We start from the raw sequence: 10,226 nt of genomic DNA on the forward strand, positions 1-10,226 counted from the left end.
TGGTAGCTGAACGTGTGCTTGGCCTTAAGCCAAATGAAGAAAGCTGATCTTAACTGACTGGTACAGTCCTCTTGATCTCTGAAATTCCTCTTTTTCAAATACATTTAAGTATTCTCAGGATGCACACACACACACATGTATGTATACACACACACACACACACACACATATATATGGGCTAGCTATCATAACCATCCTTTATGGAGTATTTAAAGTGTTTTTTGCACTTTAAACAGTCATCATCCCACAAAACATTGTTTTAATGTTAAGCTTGAAGATATAAAAGAGAAGCCCAGAATGATGATTCGTGTCTTTAAGCCCAGCACTCAGGAGACAGAGGAGCAGGTGTATCTTTGTAAGTTTGAGGCTAGCCCCTTCTACATAGCAAGTTCAGGGACAGTCGGAACTACATTGAAAGACCTTGTCTCAAACACAAACAAGCAGATACAAAGGAGATAAATTAGTTACCCACAGTCCTCAATACAACTAAAGAAAAGATTCAAATTTGATCATATTGTTTCAAAGCTCTTGTCTGCTTTCTATGGCCCCAAGGATCTTCTGTATTCCTTTACCTCAACTACACATTCTCTATGGACCCAAGGATCTTCTGTATTCCTTTACCTCAACTACACATTCTCTATGGACCCAAGGATCTTCTGTATTCCTTCACCTCAACTACACATTCTGAGTGGTGTGTGTGTGTGTGTGTGTGTGTGTGCAGTTGTATGTATACACATGTGCCCATGCAAGTGGGAGCCAGACAACATCAATCGTCTTCTTCCTCAATCTTTCTCCACCTCTGTTTCCACATCTGTATCTGTGCTACTTAACACTTTCTTGGGGCTTTGTTTCTTTGCTTTTGTTTGTTTGTTTTTGTATGGCCCCCCAAACAATACCACTTGGAAGTTATTATTTCCAGCTCTGCTGTTGGCAGAGACGCTCCCACGTGGCTGGTGCTCAATCAGTTTCAAACAACAGCTCCTGCACATCCTGATAAAGCAGAACGCGCCTTCCTCTTTATACTTTTAATGTCTTTACGGGCCTCTTTTCTGTTAATTGTTTAATCACAAATTTCTGTTATTGCTATTTACATGTTCTTTTTCAACTTTTGAATACAGTTTTATTTCTATTTTGTGCAGCTCTCAGAAACATCAAATTAGAAGCAAGCCTATTGTGTTTCCCTACAATCTCAGCTCTGTTAGGGATGAAAGACTCCACGGAGGAGGAGGAGCCCTGGAAGAGGATAAAGAGTAAGAGAAGCAAGCATCAGGGAGTCTTAGGAATTCTACCTTTAGGCCCAGAGCTTCAGGGTCCCAATTCACTTTTTCCATAAGAGAAAATACCCCCACACCACTTCCTGTCCCTGAGCAAATCAGAGGGCTCATAGGGTGCATGGAACTCTGATGGGCATTTGTGTGGAGTTGATGGATTGATTTGCTGTTTTAAGGAAAAATAGACTCATTGATCAGTCAATAAAATTAGACATTAAAACCATCCTGCCCCAGACAATGAAGAGGATAAATACATCCAGTCTAACATTGTTGGTACTTTATGGTAAACCCTGTCTCATACAAATGTGCCTCTGCTTCTAACTCTAGCCACAGACTAGGTAAGAGAGAGAAACTGATCAGAGACCTGACTGGCCATGCCCCCTAAGGATTTGTCTTGTCTTTATTTTAACTTTTTACTTCATTAATTTCTTTTTTTTATAATTTATTTTTTTTCAAATCGTAATTCATTCACACAGGGGTTATAAACACAGAGAGGCAGGACGTGGGGAAGGGGATGACACTGGAGTGTGGGTGTTCAGGGGGAACACAGATATCTTTCAGAACAGAGTATCAGCTGGGTGAAGGTTCAGGGAACAGGTCACTATGACTCTGTCTATGATTCACTTGTCCTTATCTAAGTTGGTATTGTCTGCCAAGGCTACCTATTTACAAGGTCTATGACTACTCAGGCTGGTCATTAATTTCTTTATTTACTCATGTTACATTACCTCTTCCTCTTCGTCTCCCAATCCTACCCTTACAAATCCTTCATCCACCATTACCCGCTCAGGGAATGGGAAGTCCACTTGGGTACCATCTTACCCTGGGACAACCAGTCACAGTGGGACTAAACGGATCCTCTCCCACACCAGGAAGTCCAGTTACGGGAAGGGCATCTAATGGCAGGCAACAGAGTGAGAGACACCCCCTCTCCAATTGATAGGGGATTCACCAAGCTGCACATCTGTTACAAATGTGTAGAGGACCTAGGTCCTGCCCCTGCATGCTCTTTTGGTTGGGGGATTCATTCTGTGAGCCCCCATGGGCCCATGTTAGTTTATTCTGGAGGTCTTGCGATGTTCTTGACCCCTCTGCCTCGATCCACAACTTATATCCCCAACTCATCCACAAGACTTCCCAAGCTCCATCAGATGTTTGACTGTGGGTCTCTGCACCTGTTTCCATCTGCTGCTGAATAAAGCCTCTCAGGAGACAGTTGTGCTAGATTCCTGTCTACAAGCATAGGAGAGTATCATTAGTAGTGTTAGTGGTTGGCTCTTTCACATGAGATAGGCCTCAAGAATGGCCAGTCATTGGTTGGCCATTCCCTCAGTCTCTGCCCCATTTTTATCCCTCTGTTTCTTACAGGCAGGACAAATTTTGTGTTGAAGGTTTTGTGAGTGCGTTAATGTCCCCCTCCTTCCACTGGTGTGGAATCTTTCCCTATTCATTTAAAATTTGAGAAATTCTTTTTAAAAAAAGAAAATAGACTCAATGTTTCCTTTACAGATCAGCAAGTTGTAGGAAGTAAAGTAAGCAAGAAGGCCACTGTGCTGTAGATAAAGCTGGGTGGAAACATAGTTACTCTCTTCCTTTCACAGTCTGTACTCTGCTTTATGTACAGCCTGTTTGGTCCACTTTTAGCATCCTTACAGTTCCTATGAGCTGTAGGGCTGTCCCCTTTGTAAACAATGAATGGTAAGGGAAGGCAATTGGGGTATATCTAGAAATTTGTAACCCCAAAAGTGTTTATACTTATGCTTGTGCATATATAATATACATACACATACATGCGCACACATACACACACACACAAAACACACGTATGTGTATATACTTGAGACAGGGTCTCTCTTTGTAGCTCTTGCTGTCTTGGGATTCACTATATAGATCTGGCTGGCCTGGAACTCACAGAAATCCACCTGCCTCTTTCTTCCCTGTGTTCAGATTAAAGGCATCTGCTACCATGCCATACCTGGCTAAAATAGTGATATACTTAAAAGCCTTCTGTATTAAAAGTAAAATTATTAATAACTTGCTCACACATCTAAACTTAATTAGCTGAATACTTTGAGGCAAATTATTTTAATGTCTTAGACCTGGGTTTCTTCATTAGGAAACTAAAGACAATACATTAAGTTACTATGTGCCCTTCCCTGGTCCTGGAAAACTGTCCTCTTATGTGGGAACCACAAGCACCAGGGACTCAGCCTACCTACAGTTTCCTACTTTCATGGGAGTGGGAGAAGAGAGGCCACTATCACCATAGTCTGTACAGTAGATCTTGGTTGTTTTAAATAGTAAGATTCTAAGAAAAAGAACACAAAATCAAAATAAGATGCTTAGTTCAATCTTCTGGTGGTTAGGTTTACTTTTGTTTTATTTTGCCTGAGACATGTTCTTACTGTGTATGGCTGGCTGGTCTAGAACTTGCAATGTAGGTCAGGATGGCCTAGAACTCACAGAGATCCACTTATCTCTGCCTCCCAAGCACTGAGATTAAAAACATGTCCCACCATATTCAGATTAGTTCACTTCTATTAAATGAGAAATTAACAGAAAAATAGTAATTGACTGATGGTCCTTGCAAACTGAGTGTGTACAGGGTTAGTCAAGTGAAAATGAGGTCATTAGGATGAGCTTTAGTCTACCGTGTCTCATGCCTTTATAGAAAGGAGAAAGTTGACCACAAAGACAGGCAGATAAGTGTAAAACACAGAAATGATGGCAGCTACAAGAAGGTGTGAGAAAAACTCTACTGCAGGACTAGAGCAATGTGCTTCTGTTCTTCTACCATCAAGACTGTGGAGCCATGATGAACCTATGTGGAGCTCTAGCAAACCAATGTACCTCCTCACACCTGTTCACTCCAGGTAACCAGCCTGCCAAAAAGGCCCAAGGCAGAAAGAAACTAATACCCCTGGGAGCTTACTCCCAAGCTGGCATAGTCTGGCTGCTGCTACCTGAAGCAGCCAGTCTCCAACAAACCAAGGAGCCACTGTCCAAGCTATTAGCAAAGGCAAATGTTGACTAATTCTTGGTAACTTTTCTGAATCTTGAAACCAGGCCTAAAACTAGATACCTAGGCTACAGAACTAAACACAAAACAATTCAAGACCTTTATTCCCAGGGACTGAGAATCTAAAATGGCAGTACCAGAGCATTAGGGGAAGCGGGGAACATAACTGTGGAGATTATCCCCATAAGACCAGCCATGAGTGGGGCCACTGTGCCCAAAAGATACTAATGCATCATTCATGTTCTTGACTGGATGTCTTGGTTGGCTTTCTATCACTAATGAAACATCATGACCAAAAGCTACTTAGAGAAGAAAAGATTTATTTCTTTTTTTACTTTTTCATTTCTTTCTTTCTTTTTTCATTTTTTACAAATAAAGTTTTATTGAAACACAGTCACATTCATTTGTTTATTCAGTAACAATGGCTGTTTTTATGCTATGAAGACAGGGTCAGGCAGTGATGACACAGACAACATGGCCTGCTAAGCCCAGAGTATTTACTCTCAGGTCTTTTATAGAGCACGTAGGCTGACGCCTAGCTGAGTAACAAGTGTCACTTGTCTTACTGTCCACTTGCATAGTTTTCAGAGAGATCCAAAGAGCTACAGTCTGAGAAAATATGTGGACAGAAGCACAGTGTGGGCGGTGCAAACCTATAAGCTAGCATTTGGGAGGTGGAAGCAGAAAGATTTAAGAGTTTGTAGTTAACATGAAAAGCGGTCTAAAAAATGTAGAGATAAATGACATGTAGCTTAAGGCTTTTATGACATTCCGGACAGTATAAAGAAGGAAATTAAAAATGCAAAACAATAGGCAGTATCTCTAGGCAATAATTTCAACGAACTGAACTGTTACCTAGAAAACTGTGAGCCACTCCAATACATACAATTATCACTTTGCCAGTGAACATTCCTTGTGTTGGCAACAGTATACTTCCTGCTGACAGAATTATAAGTGGCTGACAGAGTATATCAACCATATCGGTATACAGGCCTCTTTCTCTGAAAAATGTCCAGGAGAGATGAAGAGGGAAAGGCTAGGAACTGTGAGGCATTGCCTAGGGTCTCAATGACCAGGACTCGGAACTTCAGGGGAATGACAGGCCAGTACTTCGGCTGCTTTCTGTCACAGTGCTTGTCAAAGCTCAGCTGCACAGCAGCCTCCATGGCCAGGATCTTGGGAGCACTGTTCCCACACAAGCACTTCATCTCTGCTTGGCGCCTCTCCCAGGGCTTCTCAGATGGGGGCTCCACTGACCTGTGGTGGTTGAAGTACAGGCCGTGGTCCGCGTTCACATAGTCACTCAGGCACTCCGCGTCCAGCTGCTGCTGTCGCCGTCTCTCTTCTCTGTGCCTCTCAGTCTGTGTGAAGTACTGGTGGAGCTCCTCGGTGATTTCCATAGTGCTCAGGTTGCACTCCACTTCGTCATCTGAATCTGACTCCAGCTCTTCCTCTTCACACAGTGCTTTGTTTTCTCTTGTGGATGTCTGGGTTCTATTGCTGTTATGCAGAGGCTGCAGAGGGGTTTTGAGATGGGAAACAATGTAGAGAGACTCCTGCCGCGCCATGTGCTGGCCTTGAAAGTTCCAAAGATGTCAAGCCTCACAAGCAAGAGAGTTCCAGGGAAGAACTCCATGAGGGAAAAACCATGGGGAAGTGAAATAGGAATCCCTAAGCTTTATGTAGGTGTTCTGGTGGTTTCGCATCCAAAGCATTGCATGATGATAACGTTGCCAATATCTTGCATATACTGGGTGAGAATACCAAGATGAAGTAGCCCTCCATTTTGAGGCCATTGCTGTTATCTCTGAATGCAGAAGTCCAAATGGGAACTCGTGGACTTGAAGATCTCCGGCAGTGGGCAACAAGGGATCTAGTTCTCATGGAGGGGAGAAGGATGGGGTGGGAGGAGGAGTGACACAAGGAGACAGGGAGGGAGGTGTTGTCTCTCGTTTTACTTTTTCATCACGGTATATCATCGTGCAGGAACTCAAGGCAGGAATCTGGAGGCAGAACCTGCAGCAAAAGCAATGGAGGAGTGCTATTCACTAGAATAAGCCACTGTGGTTGGTACTGGACAAGTGGTTCTTGGGCGAGTAAGCCATAGGGAGCAAGACAAGTTTTTAACATTAACTAGCCAAAATCGCCAACACATCCAGTGTCTCAGTTGACAGGCTGGCTACTCAAGTCCGAGATCTTATCATCCAGAGACTGAAATGGCTATAGTCTGAAACGGAGAGGAAAATCTATGATGTCTGATATTTCCAAGAACCACGATTGTAAAAGAATAAAATGCTGAACGTTGAAATCAAATATTCAAACAGTTCCTACTGGGGCAGGCCGATTCATACAATTGGGAAAGAAAGTTCAATACACAGTAAAACAATAACAAAAGCTCGAGTTTAAAAATGTGTCCTCTGCCTGCCTGGGCTTTTCTTTCGGTTGTCCGAATAGGAGGAGCTTGTAAATGGGTTAAATTCCTATTTGGCTAAATAAGTGATTATTTCAGAAATAATGAATATGTCAGGGAGGGCGAGACACACACAGTGATGATAGTCCAGTCACAGTTTTGTTTCCACCCAATGTGTAGCCTGTTCATGACGAGTGAATGAGGAGAGGATTTCAAACACTCACCAAAGGGCTTGGAAGCCCATGGCAGAGGACAGGACATTTAATAAGGAATATTCATATCTAACCATAATCAATCTCATAAAGAACAGAGCCATGAACAAAATCACCGAACAGTAAGGGGAGTCATACCCTGCAAGGAAAATGGCAAATATTCATAGACATTCAAGACTACACTCCACAGCCCACTGTACAGGCTGCCTCCAGGTCACTGTCTGAGCACCCCTCTCGTGATACATTGAATTATATGTACTTATATTAAATTTCCCTTTTTAGTTTACTATCCACTTTCTCTTTGCATTATTATCAATACCCAGGGCATATATAAAAACCATTTAAAGGGTTAGAAGTCATGTTTTGTGGTGTAGCATTTTGTTCTGTTTAGTTTTGACTTTGCAGATGGGAGTCATCAGGATTCACATCATTTTGCTTCGAGGATTTAAGGTAATCGTTGTGGACCTTCAAAAAAACATGGGCATCCCCTTAATAAGAACCGATGCTGTCCTAGTGAGCATCCTGTTGCTGCGACAAATACCATCACCAAAGCAACCTGGGAAGAAAAGGATTTATTAGGTTTACACTTTCATATTGAATATCTTACAGCTTCCAATAACGATTCATGACTGAAAGAAGTCAGGGCAGGAACTGAAGTAGAAACCTGGAGGCAGGAACTGAAGCAGCGACCACTCTGGAGCGCTGTTTCTTGGCTTTTTCTTTAGGCTCAGCAGCAGCAGCTATCTTTCTTATACCTCCCAAGGCCACCTGTCCAGAGGTGGCTCCACCCAGTGGGCTGGGCCCTCACTCGACATTTCCCCTTCTCTGGTGGCTCTAGCCTTGTGTCAAACTGACGTGAAACTAAGTAACACAGATGTGTCCTTTTGTGCATCTGCTTTTGTGGAAGGTAAAATTACCCTCATGCTCAGTTCTTTGAGCAGCTGCATAGACACTGATACTCCAATGTGGGTTTTGCTCACTTTCATCAGAAGACAGGCTATCCCTCAGAGCATTGCATGGGAGCATACTTACACGTAGGAAGGGTATACACAGTTACCAACTGTGTGGATTGATTTGAGTGTGTTTTCTTTTTTGATCTATTTCTTTTTGTTAATATGGCTCTTCTGCTTGAACTTTAACTGTTGTTAGTATATCTGAATGTTTATGCTTAAAAAATTATATTAATATAGCCTACTGAATTGTTCAAAATGGTCACAACATATTCTGTGCACGTCTATGTGTGTGAAATAAATTCCTCTTTTAAAAATATAACACATTTGAGAGTTTAGACTTAGGATTTGTATACATAGGATTGGAACAAACTAGGCATGGCATTCAAGATTATCATCCAGGTTTTGAAGCAAACTTGGCACTGTGAGTCTAAGATAAAGACAATATAAGCATTGCCTTTTAAACTCCAAGAGAAAGACTTCACTGTCTGAGAAGCAAAGCTGGAGTAGACCCTTCACAGGATGGACTGAGTGAGCTCTGCTAGACAGTTATTAAGACAACCAAGAAGAAGACATGCTACACACAGAGTATAAATTAAGCACAAAAAAATGCCCATCTTAGAAACATAGGCAACCTCAGTCTATGTAGAAACATATGAACCCCTTTGGGAGTAAGTTTGTATAGTGAGTGGTTGTAGGGCCAGTGAGATGGTTCAGTAGGTAAAGGTGCCTCCAGGCCTGACAACTTGACTTTAATCTCTGGAACCCATGTGGTGGAAAAAGAACTACTTCAATTTTTTTTTCTGGCCTCCACAATTTCACTGTAGCACATGGACACATGGACACACACACACACACAACAAAAATAAACAAACAAACAAACAAACAAAATACCTCCCCCAGAAGGTGGTTGTAAATCAAGAAGCCTTTTCTTCCATGACTGGAGTGCCAACAGTGTTTACTTATACAGAAGATCCAAAAATAACTGAAATACAAGAGTCATTGCAAATTTATTGATATGAATCTGACAATAGATGGGACCCTCCTATAAGATGTTTGTGAAACCATCTTACCAAATATTTCTTAACATTAAGAATGATTTGATTCCCATGAGGAACAACGTACATGAAATCTCATCTTCCCTTAGTCCTTCCGACAAGCTGGTACTTCCTTCCATATAACATAATGATTTACAATTATTCATTATTACTGCATCTTCCCCAGAAGACTGTGAATCCTTTACAGTGCTTACTACCTCTGCATCTGGCATAGTGCCTGCTTCATGGTGAGTGCTCAGTAAATATTTGTTGAATGATTTAATAGAGATTGTTACTATGTGTGGTTGATTTCGTTTAAATAGTTCTGTCCAATCTAATCATAAAGGAAAGGTGTTCAGGAAGAAATTTGAATGAAAAAAGCTTCCACAGAGACAAGGTTGTTGATAACAGCTAATTGAAATATCTTCAAATCTGCTCCATTACCCTTACCCATGATGCTTTGCTATCTGCTAGTTTCATCATCTTTCAATTCCCTTGTCCTTCTGGTATGTGGTTGCAGTTACATAGCAACATTATTTTCTTACTCTCGGCAATGGGCAATTTTCCAGTGGATCCACCCTACAGAGATGAAGATGAGGCCCCCAGGTTGTGTTTAGCTAAATCAACATCATGACAATGTGGGTGTAATAACACCCTCCTGTGCAAAATGTCTTCCCCAAGTTCAACGCAAGGATGTGATCTTCACCCCCTACACCTCAGCACTATCTCTACCTGTCAACTCTGAAATGTACTTTCAGTGTTTCCCCTGTTGTCCTGGCTTGTCTGAGGTAGCTTTGTATGGATGTCTGTGTGTACACTCATTCATCCATTCATTTGTTTCTTTTGAGAAACCATTTGATGGAGCTTTAACCTTGGGGCTCACTTCAGAGTGTGGATGTAGGAAGCATTTCCACTGCTGAGATGCTTTGTTGTTTGGCTTTCAAAAGAGAGGCACTCTGACATAAAGGGTTCTAACTATTTATGTCGATAAAAACTGCCTGCAACAGGGGCTGGCAGGTGGGAAGGTTTTAGATGAGGTCACGCTGTGCAGTGGTATGTGGAGCCGTACCCTGACATCCAGTGGACCAGAGCATCCTCCAGCTGCATCCTGGGCTTCACGGCACTTACAAGGAGCGATCTTTAATCATTTTGATCTCAAAGCAATTGGAATCAGGGTGAACAGCAGAACAGAGTTTTATCGTTTAAAAAAAAATGTATCTCTGTGTATACCCCTTTGGCAGGAGAGGGAAGAAAAGACATTTCTTGATAGAGGGAGTGTGGCAGAATAAATAGGAGCTGAGCATGAGAATCTGGACCTCAACTAGGT

The 10,226-nt window shown here is 42.0% G+C and overlaps 1 pseudogene; it reads right to left on the bottom strand.

Moving 5' to 3' along the window:
* Positions 1-5,261: 5,261 nt before the first annotated feature.
* Positions 5,262-6,086, bottom strand: LOC114620565 (annotated as a pseudogene).
* Positions 6,087-10,226: the final 4,140 nt, after the last annotated feature.

Source organism: Grammomys surdaster, unplaced genomic scaffold, assembly GCF_004785775.1.
Source record: "Grammomys surdaster isolate TR1022 unplaced genomic scaffold, NIH_TR_1.0 169, whole genome shotgun sequence".
In the NCBI taxonomy this organism is placed as follows: Eukaryota; Metazoa; Chordata; class Mammalia; order Rodentia; family Muridae; genus Grammomys; species Grammomys surdaster.